Below are 19205 nucleotides of genomic sequence, written 5' to 3'. Positions count from 1 at the left end.
AATAAAACCCATTCCCCCTGCTCCTACGACGTTAATAAAACCCATTCCCCCTGCTCCTACGACGTTAATAAAACCCATTCCCCCTGCTCCTGCGACGTTAATAAAACCCATTCCCCCTGCTCCTACGACGTTAATAAAACCCATTCCCCCTGCTCCTACGACGTTAATAAAACCCATTCCCCCTGCTCCTACGACGTTAATAAAACCCATTCCCCCTGCTCCTACGACGTTAATAAAACCCATTCCCCCTGCTCCTACGACGTTAATAAAACCCGTTCCTCCTGCTCCTACGACGTTAATAAAACCCATTCCCCCTGCTCCTACGACGTTAATAAAACCCGTTCCCCCTGCTCCTACGACGTTAATAAAACCCATTCCTCCTACGACGTTAATAAAACCCATTCCTCCTACGACGTTAATAAAACCCATTCCCCCTGCTCCTACGACGTTAATAAAACCCATTCCCCCTGCTCCTACGACGTTAATAAAACCCATTCCTCCTACGACGTTAATAAAACCCATTCCTCCTACGACGTTAATAAAACCCATTCCCCCTGCTCCTACGACGTTAATAAAACCCATTCCTCCTACGACGTTAATAAAACCCATTCCTCCTACGACGTTAATAAAACCCATTCCTCCTACGACGTTAATAAAACCCATTCCTCCTACGACGTTAATAAAACCCGTTCCCCCTGCTCCTACGACGTTAATAAAACCCGTTCCCCCTACGACGTTAATAAAACCCATTCCTCCTACGACGTTAATAAAACCCATTCCTCCTGCTCCTACGACGTTAATAAAACCCATTCCCCCTGCTACTACGACGTTAATAAAACCCATTCCCCCTGCTCCTACGACGTTAATAAAACCCGTTCCTCCTGCTCCTACGACGTTAATAAAACCCGTTCCCCCTGCTCCTACGACGTTAATAAAACCCATTCCCCCTGCTCCTACGACGTTAATAAAACCCGTTCCCCCTGCTCCTACGACGTTAATAAAACCCGTTCCTCCTGCTCCTACGACGTTAATAAAACCCGTTCCCCCTGCTCCTACGACGTTAATAAAACCCATTCCCCCTGCTACTACGACGTTAATAAAACCCGTTCCCCCTGCTCCTACGACGTTAATAAAACCCATTCCCCCTGCTCCTACGACGTTAATAAAACCCATTCCTCCTACGACGTTAATAAAACCCATTCCCCCTGCTCCTACGACGTTAATAAAACCCATTCCCCCTGCTCCTACGACGTTAATAAAACCCATTCCTCCTGCTCCTACGACGTTAATAAAACCCATTCCTCCTGCTCCTACGACGTTAATAAAACCCATTCCTCCTACGACGTTAATAAAACCCATTCCCCCTGCTCCTACGACGTTAATAAAACCCATTCCTCCTACGACGTTAATAAAACCCATTCCCCCTGCTCCTACGACGTTAATAAAACCCGTTCCCCCTGCTCCTACGACGTTAATAAAACCCATTCCCCCTGCTCCTACGACGTTAATAAAACCCATTCCTCCTACGACGTTAATAAAACCCATTCCCCCTGCTCCTACGACGTTAATAAAACCCATTCCCCCTGCTCCTACGACATTAATAAAACCCATTCCCCCTGCTCCTACGACGTTAATAAAACCCGTTCCCCCTGCTCCTACGACGTTAATAAAACCCATTCCTCCTACGACGTTAATAAAACCCATTCCCCCTGCTCCTACGACGGTAATAAAACCCATTCCCCCTGCTCCTACGACGGTAATAAAACCCATTCCCCCTGCTCCTACGACGTTAATAAAACCCATTCCTCCTACGACGTTAATAAAACCCATTCCCCCTGCTCCTACGACGTTAATAAAACCCATTCCTCCTACGACGTTAATAAAACCCATTCCCCCTGCTCCTACGATGTTAATAAAACCCATTCCTCCTACGACGTTAATAAAACCCATTCCTCCTACGACGTTAATAAAACCCATTCCCCCTGCTCCTACGATGTTAATAAAACCCATTCCTCCTACGACGTTAATAAAACCCATTCCTCCTACGACGTTAATAAAACCCATTCCTCCTACGACATTAATAAAACCCGTTCCTCCTGCTCCTACGACGTTAATAAAACCCATTCCCCCTGCTCCTACGACGTTAATAAAACCCATTCCTCCTACGACGTTAATAAAACCCATTCCCCCTGCTCCTACGACGTTAATAAAACCCATTCCTCCTACGACGTTAATAAAACCCATTCCTCCTACGACGTTAATAAAACCCATTCCTCCTACGACGTTAATAAAACCCATTCCCCCTGCTCCTACGACGTTAATAAAACCCATTCCTCCTACGACGTTAATAAGACGTTTCCCCATGACTTCCCACGTCTCTCTGCTTCCCTTGTGTAACTGTATTCCCCTAAGGAACAGGTGTCAAAGTCATTCCACGGAGAGCCGAGTGTCTGCAGGTTTTTACTCCTCTCTTGTCTTTGATTGATCTGTTAAGGTCACTGATTAGTTAGGAAGCCCTCTCGCCTGGTTGTCTAGGTCTTTAATTGGACACAAATTTAAAGGGAAAAAACTTAAAGCAGCAGATACTCCCCCATGGAAGGAGTTTGACACCCCTGCCCTAAGGTGTACTGCCGCCACGGTAATTTAAACTAGGAAGCGCCAGGCATTGTTTGTTGTTCTCTCAGCAGGCAGCAGCCGTATGTACCAGTCCTATAGCTGGGGAACATGACACTGTGTGAAGGCTCACATGTGTTCTGCCACTCAGGCGGATGTGTGTGTTAAGGTTGGAGGCAACATGGATAGAAGGGGTTTCAATATAGAAAAAACACTTAAACTGTAGTACAGTCTTTTATAACCGGACGCAATGGAGTGGTTGAAAGGACGTGCGTTTTTTGATGGGATTTCTTTCTCTCGTAGAAATGAATACTTCATAACAAAAGCACGTCAAACAGTCCCGTTTTGTTGTTGTTGATGAGTAAACAGTATGTTATTCAAGTGGAGTATGTTGCAGCCATTTGCTGGTTAGTATCTCAGTCCTGAAGGAATGATGAGTTAAGTTCCACACAAAAAACACATCATTATTAATCTCGCTGATTTGAATATGTGTAATGCCTGTGTAAGCTTTAAGCAAACCAGCACAGTACTTCCTGACCAGTAGCAGTATAAATATTAGGCTAATCCACTTCAGTGTAGTCTAATCATGCTGTGAATGGTAACCAATGAGGAAGAGAAAAGGACATTGACGTATGACATACGCCACCAGACAAAACGGGTTCACAGTCTGCATGTCCGTCCGTGTGTCTGCTCTTCAATGAAATCATAGACTTCGCCATCCCTTTGTGCTTTTCAACGATTCTTGCCCTCCGGAGTCAAAAACTCTCAGAACAGCCAATCAATCATGAACCACACCATTCCAGTCCAGTCACAGGCTCAACCCTGAGGCAGACATTTCAATCAAACCCAGAGTCATCCATCTTGAGCTCCACGGTCCACAGTGGCGGATTTGTGATTTGTCAAAGAGTCCCCCTCACAGAAGCCCTCCTTTTAAAATATACGCTTAAGAAAGTGTAAAATGGCCGCCCTTTCTTCACTTCCGTTAAGAAGTCGGTGGAATAGCAGCAGGTGTTTGCTTTTTTCATAATGCCGGTACCAGTCACATTGCTTTTATGTGACGTGAAGAACAAACGCTGGTTGATTTCTAGACAGTTATTTGAAGGCTCCTCTGAACAGAAATATAGAATGGACCACCAAGCCTGTGGATTGTTATCCCATCTCATATGTTGCATCCAATTATACACTCCTGTTATTTATCCTCCCACTATAACTGAATGGACCACGATTACTGTTGTCATAGTTATCAGTATCTTATTATCTTGATAATGGCAGTCTGATGATATAATGGCAGTCTGAAGCGGTAGCCAGGTTATATCTCTGTCTTTGTTTGTCTGCCCTATCAATATAACCAGGCTTTAATGTGAGTTGGCATGAAGTCCTTTCTTTCTAGCTAACAGTGGGGTTTAATGTAACCCGTGACGACTGCTCTCCCGCTGTCTCCCTCAAGCCCATCTTCTCTCCCTGCCAGCGTAAAATCTACCTATGCTCCAGTTAAACTGGCTTCATTTGATGCTCGGCTGGCCTGAAAATGACTTCCGTTAAGCTTAAACAACCCTCCCACTCTTCTCTCTTTCTCTCCTTCCCTCTCTTCCTTAGAAAAAGTGCCGTCTCCAGCAAATGTCCCATTTGCACAAACATGTACTTCAAATGCTGTTGCGTTTTACATACAGCCTACTGGGCCCTGCTGATAATGGACCACAATTTAATTTCCCAGGTATTAGAGGAGACTTGCTGGGTTTTGAATTGATTGGACTTGTAGGTGGCATTTGAAAAACAGCGTTCCCTTTTTTTCCATTTAAAAAAAAAAGATTCCACCAGGGAGCAAGAGAAATCCATGGAGCGAATCCACCTCCATGTCTTTAGTTTAGAGTCAGATAAACAGGGGAAGAATCCACCTCCATGTCTTTAGTTTAGAGTCAGGTAAACAGGGGAAGAATCCACCTCCATGTCTTTAGTTTGGAGTCAGGTAAACAGGGGAAGAATCCACCTCCATGTCTTTAGTTTAGAGTCAGGTAAACAGGGGAAGAATCCACCTCCATGTCTTTTAGTTTAGAGTCAGGTAAACAGGGGAAGAATCCACCTCCATGTCTTCAGTTTAGAGTCAGGTAAACATGGGAAGAATCCACCTCCATGTCTTTAGTTTGGAGTCAGGTAAACAGGGGAAGAATCCACCTCCATGTCTTTAGTTTAGAGTCAGGTAAACAGGGGAAGAATCCACCTCCATGTCTTTTAGTTTAGAGTCAGGTAAACAGGGGAAGAATCCACCTCCATGTCTTCAGTTTAGAGTCAGGTAAACATGGGAAGAATCCACCTCCATGTCTTTAGTTTGGAGTCAGGTAAACATGGGAAGAATCCACCTCCATGTCTTTAGTTTGGAGTCAGGTAAACAGGGGAAGAATCCACCTCCATGTCTTTAGTTTAGAGTCAGGTAAACAGGGGAAGAATCCACCTCCATGTCTTTAGTTTAGAGTCAGGTAAACAGGGGAAGAATCCACCTCCATGTCTTTAGTTTGGAGTCAGGTAAACAGGGGAAGAATCCACCTCCATGTCTTTAGTTTGGAGTCAGGTAAACAGGGGAAGAATCCACCTCCATGTCTTTAGTTTAGAGTCAGGTAAACAGGGGAAGAATCCACCTCCATGTCTTTAGTTTAGAGTCAGGTAAACAGGGGAAGAATCCACCTCCATGTCTTTAGTTTAGAGTCAGGTAAACAGGGGAAGAATCCACCTCCATGTCTTTAGTTTGGAGTCAGGTAAACAGGGGAAGAATCCACCTCCATGTCTTTAGTTTAGAGTCAGGTAAACAGGGGAAGAATCCACCTCCATGTCTTTAGTTTAGAGTCAGGTAAACATGGGAAGAATCCACCTCCATGTCTTTAGTTTGGAGTCAGGTAAACAGGGGAAGAATCCACCTCCATGTCTTTAGTTTAGAGTCAGGTAAACATGGGAAGATACCAGCTCCATGTCTTTAGTTTAGAGTCAGGTAAACATGGGAAGATACCAGCTCCATGTCTTTAGTTTGGACTCAGGTAAACAGGGGAAGATACCAGCTCCATGTCTTTAGTTTGGAGTCAGATAAGCAGGGGAAGAAGACTACTACTACATGGTTTAATACGAGAGGCAAATCTGCTCGGCTTGCATCCAATAGTATGTAGTCTGTCTTGTGACTGACAGACTGTCACAATAAATGGAAAGGGATATGCTAGATTTGGTTCTATGCTAGAGTTAGTTCTGTGTTCCCAGATGAGAATATATGTTTCTTTCAGAAACCTCTTCAACTGTATATTCCTTAACCTTGTGAGCTATGGTGGAGCATATGTAACATCTGGAGTTAGGATTAGTCAGTCATGTTAACAGTGTGTCCTTGGTTTTAGCGGTCAGTCATGTTAACAGTGTGTCCTTGGTTTTAGCGGTCAGTCATGTTAACAGTGTGTCCTTGGTTTTAGCGGTCAGTCATGTTAGCAGTGTGTCCTTGGTTTTAGCGGTCAGTCATGTTAACAGTGTGTCCTTGGTTTTAGCGGTCAGTCATGTTAACAGTGTGTCCTTGGTTTTAGCGGTCAGTCATGTTAGCAGTGTGTCCTTGGTTTTAGTGGTCAGTCATGTTAGCAGTGTGTCCTTGGCTTAGCGGTCAGTCAGTTTGTCTCATTCCCCTGCCACTGGAGGTGTTGCTCTTTCTGCTAACCTGCCTCTCTTTATCTGGGGGACTCACAAGGGCTTTATGTGTTGGAGTCCGAAAGTGTGTGTCAGCGCTATTAGGCAGCTGACATCCAATCAAAGGATATGAATCCCGTGTGTGTGTGTGTGTGTGTGTGTGTGTGTGTGTGTGTGTGTGTGTGTGTGTGTGTGTGTGTGTGTGTGTGTGTGTGTGTGCGCCACATTCTCTTTCTGGGAGTGCCTGATAACTAGCCATTACTTACTGCCCACTCTCCCCTGGTCCATCCAGACATCCAGCCTGTGATGCCCACACGCGGTGCCAATGTGTCAGCGCCAGTATTTGGTCAGACAGAGGTCAGACCTAATTGGCAGGACCTGTGGCTGGCACGGGCTGTGGTGGGCGCGGCTGCCTCACCCCAGCAGCTAATTGGCATGGCTGGCTGCCAGAAGCGGGCAGCTGATCTATGGCTGGCTTGGATTGATGGATGAATGCAGGTGTCAGGAAAGCTGCTTTCTGACAGAGAGCTTGTAAAGTCAATTTACAGCCTCGGAAGCAACGGGCGGCTGCGGTGCGGGTGATGTTGAAGTATTTTCGAAACGCTAGTTATTGTAAAAGTTTCTGAAGCTGGGATGGAATCAGAATCAGCCTTGCTCAAGAGGGATCTAGAAACAGATGGTGTATGAATATTTTTCCTCACCTTTTTGTTTTGTTATACGTTGTCTTTTTTTTTACATTAGAAGAATGTAGAATTCTCTTGGCAGAGTAATGGCACAGAGTAACAGCGTGGTTATTAAACTGCTCTGATAATTGCTGCAAGCCCCATGAGACATTGCCCGCCGCTCCTTAATTGTCTAGCTATTGAGTGTCCGAAAGTTAGGGAAGCGAGCAGGAGTGAGAAGTCTAGTGGGCCAGATGGGTCACTGTTCTGTTAGTGTTAAGTGTGTGTGTGTGTGTGTGTGTGTGTGTTGCGCAGTGAACTCCCTCGTACACCCAGGCGACCAGCGTTCGCTCCGCACTCTCCGGGCTTGTTTGTTAGCTTGTTTTTTCCTTCTCACTTCTCCCTCATGGTTTAACTGCAGGATAAATCATATTAATGAGTCTGTTTGGAAGTGAACAGTTGGCCTAGCTAATGACACTAGATCTTTTTAAGGGGAGAGAGGGAGAGAGTTATGTGGAGGTTGCAGGGTGTATACCAGAGGTATTGGAACCATATGGAGAGGGTGAGGAAGTGCTGAGGTATTGAGTGATGGATGGGAGAAGAATGGACTGATGTAGAAGAGAGGGAAACCAGAGATGAATAAGTAACGTGGATGAACACACAGCAAGCGAGTAATAATAAAGTGGAGGTCTATTTTAGCAGGTCAGTCAGCCAGCGGAGGTCTATTGTAGCGGTCAGTCAGCCAGCGGAGGTCTATTGTAGCGGTCAGTCAGCCAGCGGAGGTCTATTGTAGTGGTCAGTCAGCCAGCGGAGGTCTATTGTAGCGGTCAGTCAGCCAGCGGAGGTCTATTCTAGCGGTCAGCCAGCGGAGGTCTATTCTAGCGGTCAGCCAGCGGAGGTCTATTGTAGCGGTCGGCCAGCCAGCGGAGGTCTATTGTAGCGGTCGGCCAGCCAGCGGAGGTCTATTGTAGCGGTCGGTCAGCCAGCGGAGGTCTATTGTAGCGGTCAGTCAGCCAGCGGAGGTCTATTGTAGCGGTCAGTCAGCCAGCGGAGGTCTATTGTAGCGGTCAGTCAGCCAGCGGAGGTCTATTGAAGCGGTCAGTCAGCCAGCGGAGGTCTATTGTAGCGGTCGGCCAGCCAGCGGAGGTCTATTGTAGCGGTCGGCCAGCCAGCGGAGGTCTATTGTAGCGGTCGGCCAGCCAGCGGAGGTCTATTGTAGCGGTCGGCCAGCCAGCGGAGGTCTATTGTAGCGGTCGGCCAGCCAGCGGAGGTCTATTGTAGCGGTCGGCCAGCCAGCGGAGGTCTATTGTAGCGGTCGGTCAGCCAGCGGAGGTCTATTGTAGCGGTCAGTCAGCCAGCGGAGGTCTATTGAAGCGGCCGGGCAGCCAGCGGAGGTCTATTGTAGCGGTCAGTCAGCCAGCGGAGGTCTATCGTAGCAGTCAGTCAGCCAGCGGAGGTCTATTGTAGCGGCCAGTCAGCCAGCGGAGGTCTATTGTAGCGGTCAGTCAGCCAGCGGAGGTCTATTGAAGCGGCCGGGCAGCCAGCGGAGGTCTATTGTAGCGGTCAGTCAGCCAGCGGAGGTCTATTGTAGCGGTCAGTCAGCCAGCGGAGGTCTATTGTAGCGGTCAGTCAGCCAGCGAGGTCTATTGTAGCGGTCAGTCAGCCAGCGGAGGTCTATTGTAGCGGTCAGTCAGCCAGCGGAGGTCTATTGTAGCGGTCAGTCAGCCAGCGGAGGTCTATTGTAGCGGTCAGTCAGCCAGCGGAGGTCTATTGTAGCAGTCGGCCAGCCAGCGGAGGTCTATTGTAGCGGTCGGCCAGCCAGCGGAGGTCTATTGTAGCGGTCGGCCAGCCAGCGGAGGTCTATTGTAGCGGTCAGTCAGCCAGCGGAGGTCTATTGTAGCGGTCGGCCAGCCAGCGGAGGTCTATTGTAGCGGTCGGCCAGCCAGCGGAGGTCTATTGTAGCGGTCGGCCAGCCAGCGGAGGTCTATTGTAGCGGTCGGTCAGCCAGCGGAGGTCTATTGTAGCGGTCAGTCAGCCAGCGGAGGTCTATTCTAGCGGTCAGCCAGCGGAGGTCTATTGAAGCGGCCGGGCAGCCAGCGGAGGTCTATTGTAGCGGTCAGCCAGCGGAGGTCTATCGTAGCGGTCAGTCAGCCAGCGGAGGTCTATCGTAGCGGTCAGTCAGCCAGCGGAGGTCTATCGTAGCGGTCAGTCAGCCAGCGGAGGTCTATTGAAGCGGCCGGGCAGCCAGCGGAGGTCTATTGTAGCGGTCAGTCAGCCAGCGGAGGTCTATTGAAGCGGTCAGTCAGCCAGCGGAGGTCTATTGTAGCGGTCGGCCAGCCAGCGGAGGTCTATTGTAGCGGTCGGCCAGCCAGCGGAGGTCTATTGTAGCAGCTGGCCAGCCAGCGGAGGTCTATTGTAGCAGCTGGCCAGCCAACGGAGGTCTATTGTAGCGGTCGGCCAGCCAGCGGAGGTCTATTGTAGCGGTCGGCCAGCCAGCGGAGGTCTATTGTAGCGGTCGGCCAGCCAGCGGAGGTCTATTCTAGCGGTCAGCCAGCGGAGGTCTATTGAAGCGGCCGGGCAGCCAGCGGAGGTCTATTGTAGCGGTCAGTCAGCCAGCGGAGGTCTATCGTAGCAGTCAGTCAGCCAGCGGAGGTCTATTGTAGCGGTCAGTCAGCCAGCGGAGGTCTATTGTAGCGGTCAGTCAGCCAGCGGAGGTCTATTGAAGCGGCCGGGCAGCCAGCGGAGGTCTATTGTAGCGGTCAGTCAGCCAGCGGAGGTCTATTGTAGCGGTCAGTCAGCCAGCGGAGGTCTATTGTAGCGGTCAGTCAGCCAGCGAGGTCTATTGTAGCGGTCAGTCAGCCAGCGGAGGTCTATTGTAGCGGTCAGTCAGCCAGCGGAGGTCTATTGTAGCAGTCGGCCAGCCAGCGGAGGTCTATTGTAGCGGTCGGCCAGCCAGCGGAGGTCTATTGTAGCGGTCGGCCAGCCAGCGGAGGTCTATTGTAGCGGTCGGCCAGCCAGCGGAGGTCTATTGTAGCGGTCGGCCAGCCAGCGGAGGTCTATTGTAGCGGTCGGTCAGCCAGCGGAGGTCTATTGTAGCGGTCAGTCAGCCAGCGGAGGTCTATTCTAGCGGTCAGCCAGCGGAGGTCTATTGAAGCGGCCGGGCAGCCAGCGGAGGTCTATTGTAGCGGTCAGCCAGCGGAGATCTATCGTAGCAGTCAGTCAGCCAGCGGAGGTCTATCGTAGCGGTCAGTCAGCCAGCGGAGGTCTATCGTAGCGGTCAGTCAGCCAGCGGAGGTCTATCGTAGCGGTCAGTCAGCCAGCGGAGGTCTATTGAAGCGGCCGGGCAGCCAGCGGAGGTCTATTGTAGCGGTCAGTCAGCCAGCGGAGGTCTATTGAAGCGGTCAGTCAGCCAGCGGAGGTCTATTGTAGCGGTCGGCCAGCCAGCGGAGGTCTATTGTAGCGGTCGGCCAGCCAGCGGAGGTCTATTGTAGCGGTCGGCCAGCCAGCGGAGGTCTATTGTAGCGGTCGGCCAGCCAGCGGAGGTCTATTGTAGCGGTCGGCCAGCCAGCGGAGGTCTATTGTAGCGGTCGGCCAGCCAGCGGAGGTCTATTGTAGCGGTCGGCCAGCCAGCGGAGGTCTATTGTAGCGGTCGGCCAGCCAGCGGAGGTCTATTGTAGCGGTCGGCCAGCCAGCGGAGGTCTATTGTAGCGGTCGGCCAGCCAGCGGAGGTCTATTGTAGCGGTCGGCCAGCCAGCGGAGGTCTATTGTAGCGGTCGGCCAGCCAGCGGAGGTCTATTGTAGCGGTCGGCCAGCCAGCGGAGGTCTATTGTAGCGGTCGGCCAGCCAGCGGAGGTCTATTGTAGCGGTCGGCCAGCCAGCGGAGGTCTATTGTAGCGGTCGGCCAGCCAGCGGAGGTCTATTGTAGCGGTCGGCCAGCCAGCGGAGGTCTATTGTAGCGGTCGGCCAGCCAGCGGAGGTCTATTGTAGCGGTCGGCCAGCCAGCGGAGGTCTATTGTAGCGGTCGGCCAGCCAGCGGAGGTCTATTGTAGCAGTCGGCCAGCCAGCGGAGGTCTATTGTAACAGCCGGCCAGCCAGCGAGGTCTATTGTAGCAGCCGGCCAGCCGCTGCGTCGGCAGCACCAGCGTGAGGTCCCAATCAAATCAAATCAAATCAAATTTATTTATATAGCCCTTCGTATATCAGCTGAAATCTCAAAGTGCTGTACAGAAACCCAGCCTAAAACCCCAAACAGCAAGCAATGCATGTGAAAGAGGCACGGTGGCTAGGAAAAACTCCCAAGGAAAAACTCCCTAGAAAGGCCAAAAACCTAGGAAGAAACCTAGAGAGGAACCAGGCTATGAGGGGTGGCCAGTCCTCTTCTGGCTGTGCCGGGTGGATATTATAACAGAACATGGTCAAGATGTTAAAATGTTCATAAAGGACCAGCATGGTCAAATAATAATAATCATTGTAGTTGTCGAGGGTGCAACAAGCACGTCCGGTGAACAGGTCAGGGTTCCGTAGCCGCAGGCAGAACAGTTGAAACCGGAGCAGCAGCATGGCCAGGTGGACTGGGGACAGCAAGGAGTCATCATGCCAGGTAGTCCCGAGGCATGGTCCTAGGGCTCAGGTCCTCCGAGAGAAAGAAAGAAAGAGAGAAGGAGAGAATTAGAGAGAGCATATTTAAATTCACACAGGACACCGGATAAGACAAGAGAATACTCCAGATGAAACAGACTGACCCTAGCCCCCCGGCACATAAACTACTGCAGCATAAATACTGGAGGCTGAGACAGGAGGGATCAGAAGACACTGTGGCCCCATCCGATGATACCCCCGGACAGGGCCAAACAGGCAGGATATAACCCCACCCACTTTGCCAAAGCACAGCCCCCACACCACTCGAGGGATGTCTCCAACCACCAACTTACCGTCCGAAGACAAGGCCAATGTCACCAGCACATCCTGAGGGCATCCATCTCTTTTGGCATTTGCTTATGTCTTTCTCTCTTTCTTTCTCTGTCAACCCCTTCCATTGTCTTCCCTCACTGCATCACTTTGACCCTCTCCGGATTGTTTTCCCCCTCTTTCCTTCTGTTGTTCCCAGTCCCCCTGGGGAATCTCTCCTCTGAAGGCAGTAAGCCTGTTCCTTCACGTCACACAGTGTGTCCTCTACACTCAGGTCAAGGTCTGCGTCCCAAATGGCACCCTATTCCCTACATTTTGCACTAGGGCTCAGGTCCAAAGTAGTGTACTTTTTCATGGATGAGCTGCCATTTGAGACGCAACCGGGGAGTTTTCTGCCTCCCCACCACTCTGTATCCCTAGTGTCTTTTTCTCCCCGTTGTTGTGGATGGCTCCATGTAGCCCTGGCCCTAGTTTGGTCTGTGTGTGGTTGTTGTCCACACTTCAGGACCATGGAGGTAATGAACAACCAGGGCCTCCTCAGACACTAGCGCCTGCTGAAAGTGACAGATGGGTGGGATCCTCCTGAAGTCCCCCCCCCAACATTTCACAAGCCCCAGGGGAGCCGAGATGAAGGCAACTCAAACGCAGGATTATCAATCAGTCAGGATTATCAATCAGTGGGTTTACAACACGAGCGGCTGATCAGCTAATGAATCAATGTAATATTGATCATTTTACCAAGCATGAGCAGTTCAGTGATATTCCTTAAATGATTCCAAATGGATGGAAATGAATTGAGTTATGTTCCTAACTAGCCTAGACGTTTTAGTGGAATGTTTTAGTTATGGTGTTCATTAGGAACACGGCATCTTGCTGAAAAGCACCCTAAAGTAGTCCTCTGTCAATACCAAGGTACATATTTCTCTTTTAAAAATGTCTTTATTTTTACTATTTTCTGCATTGTAGAATAATAGTGAAGACATCAACACTATCAAATAACACTTAGAATCATGTAGTAACCAAAAAAAGTGTTAAACAAATCCAAATATATTTTACTACTTCAAAGTAGCCACCCTTTGCCTTGACAGCTTTGTCTTAACTAATATTCTCCAATGTAGAAAATAGTTTAAAAAAAAACGTTGAAAGAGTAAGTGTGTCCAAACTTTTGACTGTTACTGTATATCAAACACATTCCATTTGCTCCATTGCTATCTTTTATTATGATCCGTTTTCCCCTCCGCAACCTCCTGTGGTCTGTATTGATCTTAATGTCACATAGTGAGACACTAGGGGCAGCAGGGTGTAGGTGAGAGACCAGGGAGCAGGGGCGGGGTGTAACATCTCTCTATCAGCCCCCGTCAGTGATTTAAGGACAGCTGCTGTAGACCAGGCCTAATGTGAGCTCTACTCACTGCCATTGAGCTAGTGACTGTTCATTTTTATTCACTGTCCTTAAACAAGCACACACACAAAAGCACAAACGCCCTCTGTCCTGCCCAGGTCTGCCCTTTGACCTCCAGAGGCATCCTTATCCATTACTCACTGCTCCAGACACACACACGGTGGGACAGACACTTAGGCCTGTGGGTTTCAGCCACACCTCGATGACGTTCAAGTGTGTGTGCGTGCAGCATCCGTGGCGTGCTTGCATATGTCGGGAAAGTTGAATGAATTAAATGTAACTCTCCTTTGTGTGTGTGGGGTGAGGGGCAAAGGGAGTTTCCGTTGATTACCGGCCATCGTATATCTGCCATCATTATAGGTGTCCTATAGAACCTGTCCTAGAGAGAGTAATAGCTGGTGATGAACTTCACCGCTCCTCTGTAGAACTCTGCCTCTTAAGTCTAATTAGCAAGGTGGTGGAATGACTTTAGTGGGGAGAGCCAATGGACTCCTAACAGAAGGGCTGCTCTCTCCTGATGTTTAAGAGCCACTCTTAGTGTAATATGTTGCTGTAATGCTGCCAGTAAGAGAGACATCGTATCCTCTGCCATCATTTTGATTTGATCTGTGGATGATACCATTAAAGATAGTGGTGGATGATGTGGTGTATTGGGTTTAGGAGGGGGTTTGTGTGTATGGGTGGGTGGGTGTATGTCTAGTGAATGGAGTGTGGGAAAGTGTGTGTGTGTGTGTGTGTATATATGCATATCTGTGCATGGTGAATGAAGTGTGTGTGTGTGTGTGTGTGTGTGTGTGTGTGTGTATATGCATATCTGTGCATGGTGAATGAAGTGTGTGTGTGTGTGTGTGTGTGTGTGTGTGTGTGTGTGTGTGTATATATGCATATCTGTGCATGGTGAATGAAGTGTGTGTGTGGTAGTGAAGTTGTTTGCCGGCACTGCTCGTTTGTTATTGATTGACTAGTCTTCAAATATTCACCTCGTCCAAATTTGACAACTCAAATTCACCTCTCTTTCCACCATGTTCATCCATATTCATTGACCTGCACTGGACACCCTCTTTTTCTCTCTCCCTTAATCTCTCTCTGTCCCTCTCCTCCCTCCATCTCTCACTTCCCACACACCACCTCTGTTCCTCAGCCAATTGACACCAGCCAGCGGTCACATTGGCCTGACCCCTGACCCTTTTCCTGCTGGAGCGGACAGGGTACCGCATCAGAATTAGTTTGTCACCGGGCCCTGTCAAGCAGCTCCGTGATGTATGGGCCCCACCGTGCAACTCTGACCTGTGTGTTGTACCGGTCATTTAGATGGGCTGCCTGAGTGAGAGAGCATTGATTATGATGTAGTGAGGGATGGGGCCAGTCATAGACAGGCTCAGTAGTGAGGGATGGAGCCAGTCATAGACAGGCTCAGTAGTGAGGGATGGAGCCAGTCATAGACAGGCTCAGTAGTGAGGGATGGGGCCAGTCATAGACAGGCTCAGCAGTGGTCAAAGACTGAGAGAAGGTTGTGGAAGAAGTGGTTCCAATTTAGTGTGCTTTGTTTGCAATGCCATCATATACAAGGATGTCATCAAAGCCATGTGTTAATTAGTTCTGTAATTGTAACTAAACCGAGTGAGTTATCTTTCAGGGTGTGCAAAAGTTGGGAGAGCGTATGAATCCTGACTAGAAATTGTGTGTACATGCTTATGAGGTAATGCAGTTCTCCATCATCACGTTCGCTAACGCTCTAAGCTCTCTCAATGCGGCAGTTATTTTTATTCCCACTCTTTACCTTCCTTTAGAAGTCTTTAAAGAGTGAGGGAGTTGGAATGAAAGTCGGCTCCTGACACAGCACATTGTGCCTGTGCCACACACACACACACACACACACACACACACACACACACACACACACACACACACACACACACTGTTTGCATTTTTGCCCCCTTCACACAGCAGCCAAACTGCAGCACTCTGCTAATTAAAAAACATGGCTGCCTCTTATTTATTCGCCAGCAGCTAATTGATATTCAGCGAGACGTTCAGCCCCCTAAACGATGTGTTTAATCTGACGATAGGGTCTCTTAAGGCCTGCTCTGTCAGCCAGATGCAGACAGTATGGAGACGTTATGAGAAAAGTTTGTGTAACTACAGTACCTTTGGTGTAATGTCCATGGCTGGTTTCCCAAACACATCGTAGCACTAAGATCACCTTTCGTCCATTTAGTTTAGTTGTAATTAAGATGATCTTAGTGCTACGATGCTTTTGGGAAACCAGCCCTGGACATGGTCCCAAACATGAGAGGATATGTCTCTTTTAGTGCCTCTTGGTCTTTACTTTTCTCTCTTTATTTCTTTCTCTCTCTCTTGCTCTCTTTGTTCTCACAACTTCCCCCCTTTCTCTGTTCCTCACGAGGGCCACATGTCAGAGGAACTGTGGCCAGCCTGACGGCTCACTATGAGGGCCACATGTCAGAGGAACTGTGGCCAGCCTGACGGCTCACTATGAGGGCCACATGTCAGAGGAGCGGTGGCCAGCCTGACGGCTCACTATGAGGGCCACATGTCAGAGGAACTGTGGCCAGCCTGACGGCTCACTATGAGGGCCACATGTCAGAGGAGCAGTGGCCAGCCTGACGGCTCACTATGAGGGCCACATGTCAGAGGAACTGTGGCCAGCCTGATGGCTCACTATGTGGGCCACATGTCAGAGGAGCGGTGGCCAGCCTGATGGCTCACTATGTGGGCCACATGTCAGAGGAGCGGTGGCCAGCCTGACGGCTCACTATGAGGGCCACATGTCAGAGGAGCGGTGGCCAGCCTGACGGCTCACTATGAGGGCCACATGTCAGGAGCGTTGGCCAGCCTGACGGCTCACTATGAGGGCCACATGTCAGGAGCAGTGGCCAGCCTGACGTCTCACTATGAGGGCCACGTGTCAGAGGAACTGTGGCCAGCCTGACGGCTCACTATGAGGGCCACATGTCAGAGGAGCGGTGGCCAGCCTGACGGCTCACTATGAGGGCCACATGTCAGGAGCGTTGGCCAGCCTGACGGCTCACTATGAGGGCCACATGTCAGAGAAGCGGTGGCCAGCCTGACGGCTCACTATGAGGGCCACATGTCAGGAGCGTTGGCCAGCCTGACGGCTCACTATGAGGGCCACATGTCAGGAGCATTGGCCAGCCTGACGGCTCACTATGAGGGCCACATGTCAGAGAAGCGTTGGCCAGCCTGACGGCTCACTATGAGGGCCACATGTCAGGAGCGTTGGCCAGCCTGACGGCTCACTATGAGGGCCACATGTCAGGAGCATTGGCCAGCCTGACGGCTCACTATGAGGGCCACATGTCAGAGAAGCGTTGGCCAGCCTGACGGCTCACTGTGATAAATCACCTTTTATCCACCCATTTCATTCTCCCTCTCTCTTCCCTTTTTCGAGTTCGCTTCCATTTTCTTTTTTTCTCCACTTCACCCCCCCTCCCCCTACAACCTTTTTATTAGGGAACAAAAGTATATCGGTGGTCATGGAAGTCTGTCCCATTGTTTGGGCTTTGGTATGATTAGATTATCTTTAGGGCCACTGAATGGGGTTAATCAGTGGGAAGTAATCCTGACAGCGTGCAGTGTGTGTGTGTGTTGTCTGAATTAGGCCATATGAACTACTGTAGTCCAAAGAGAAACTCTTAACACCTGCTACACAATCAGACACACAGAGAAGAAAATCAAAGTCCCTGGACACATTTCTGTCGCTGCTTCCCTTTTTTAATGTCCCTTTAGTTTCCCTTTTACTACGCATTTCTCTCTACCTCCTCTGTGAGTACAGCTGCTCTGCCGGGTGTGTGTGCTGTGTGTGTGTTTGGGATCAGTGTGTGTGTGTGTTGACGTGTCTGAGCCATGTTTGTGTCTGGGCGTGTGTGTTTCTTTTGTCTTTCTCCATCTGTAATCATGGTGATACAAAGTCCTACCCGCCCCTCTCAGAGATGTTCTGTTTCAAGCTTGATTGAGCTGTGGAAGGGAGACAGTTTTTTGGCACACAGGGTCACCGTTTGGGCTGCCCAGTACACTGTTAGATTTCATGGCGCGTGTCTTCTAACAGTCACGCATAGCACAGCTCAGTCAGTCAATTTAGTTCAGTTAGTCTGTATGTCTTTCAAGTCAGTTAGTCAGTCGCGTCTGCTAGTCTGTCAGTCAAGTCCGTCAGTCAGTAAAGTCAGTCAGTAAAGTCACTCTGTATTTTAGTCATTCAGAATAGGTCCCCTATAGGCTATTGAGACTGTGGCTTCACTATTATATGCAGTGGAATTCTGACTGACCCTGAGCTTCACAACGGCCCTCAGTAGAATAGTAGCTGTCACCTTTACAACGGCCCTCAGTAGAATAGAAGCTGTCACCTTCACAACGGCCCTCAGTAGAATAGTAGCAGTCGCCTTCACAACGGCCCTCAGTAGAATAGTAGCTGTCACCTTCACAACGGCCCTCAGTAGAATAGTAGCTGTCACCTTTACAACGGCCCTCAGTAGAATAGTAGCTGTTACCTTCACAACGGCCCTCAGTAGAATAGTAGCTGTCACCTTTACAACGGCCCTCAGTAGCTGTCGCCTTCACAACGGCCCTCAGTAGAATAGTAGCTGTCGCCTTCACAACGGCCCTCAGTAGAATAGTAGCTGTCGCCTTCACAACGGCCCTCAGTAGAATAGTAGCTGTCACCTTCACAACGGCCCTCAGTAGAATAGTAGCTGTCACCTTCACAACGGCCCTCAGTAGAATAGTAGCTGTCCCCTTTACAACGGCCCTCAGTAGAATAGTAGCTGTTACCTTTACAACGGCCCTCAGTAGAATAGTAGCTGTTACCTTCACAACGGCCCTCAGTAGAATAGTAGCTGTCACCTTCACAACGGCCCTCAGTAGAATAGTAGCTGTCACCTTCACAACGGCCCTCAGTAGAATAGTAGCTGTCCCCTTTACAACGGCCCTCAGTAGAATAGTAGCTGTTACCTTTACAACGGCCCTCAGTAGAATAGTAGCTGTCACCTTCACAACGGCCCTCAGTAGAATAGTAGCTGTCACCTTTACAACGGCCCTCAGTAGAATAGTAGCTGTCACCTTTACAACGGCCCTCAGTAGAATAGTAGCTGTCACCTTCACAACGGCCCTCAGTAGAATAGTAGCTGTCACCTTCACAACGGCCCTCAGTAGAATAGTAGCTGTCCCCTTTACAACGGCCCTCAGTAGAATAGTAGCTGTCGCCTTTACAACGGCCCTCAGTAGAATAGTAGCAGTCTCCTTCACAACGGCCCTCAGTAGAATAGTAGCTGTCACCTTCACAACGGCCCTCAGTAGAATAGTAGCTGTCACCTTCACAACGGCACTCAGTAGAATAGTAGCTCTCACCTTCACAACGGCCCTCAGTAGAATAGTACCTGTCACCTTCACAACGGCCCTCAGTAGAATAGTAGCTGTCGCCTTCACAACGGCCCTCAGTAGAATAGTAGCTCTCACCTTCACAACAGGACTCAATAGGTACAGTGGTTATATTGGCTTTGACTTGACCTAAGGGCTGGTGATGGTTACAGTGGAGAATTGTGAAGGAGGAATGTGTGTGTGTGTGTGTGTGTGTGTGTTATTTTGAATGTGGATTTGAATGCGTATATAGATGTAGGATCTTAATTGAATCACTCTTTTGTTGCTGAGAATTTGCAGGAAATGCAGATGAGTTTTGTGATTTCCATAAATTAAAGATGCTCTATGCAGACATTGCTCCACTATTTCCTGGTTGCTATAATTCTCATAGTACGCCTAAGTTCAGTTTATGTGACAAAACGAGCAAGTATACTATAGAGCTCTCAAACTCAACTCTGGAAGTCCGTTCCATTGCATTTTTTAATTGTTTCCCTCTGATCAGGGACTGATTTTAGACCTGGGACACCAGTAGTGTGAAATTAATGACCAGATAGAATAGAAAACCAGCAGGCTCCAAA

The 19205-nt window shown here is 49.3% G+C and overlaps 1 protein-coding gene across 6 annotated transcripts in view; it reads left to right on the top strand.

Moving 5' to 3' along the window:
- Positions 1-19205, top strand: part of chchd3a (coiled-coil-helix-coiled-coil-helix domain containing 3a) — a 104101-nt gene that overhangs the window by 39788 nt on the left and 45108 nt on the right. The gene's annotated exons all lie outside the window — the stretch shown is intronic.

Source organism: Salmo trutta, chromosome 40 (assembly GCF_901001165.1).
Source record: "Salmo trutta chromosome 40, fSalTru1.1, whole genome shotgun sequence".
Classification (NCBI taxonomy): Eukaryota; Metazoa; Chordata; class Actinopteri; order Salmoniformes; family Salmonidae; genus Salmo; species Salmo trutta.
This window is presented reverse-complemented; position numbering and strand designations above follow the sequence as displayed.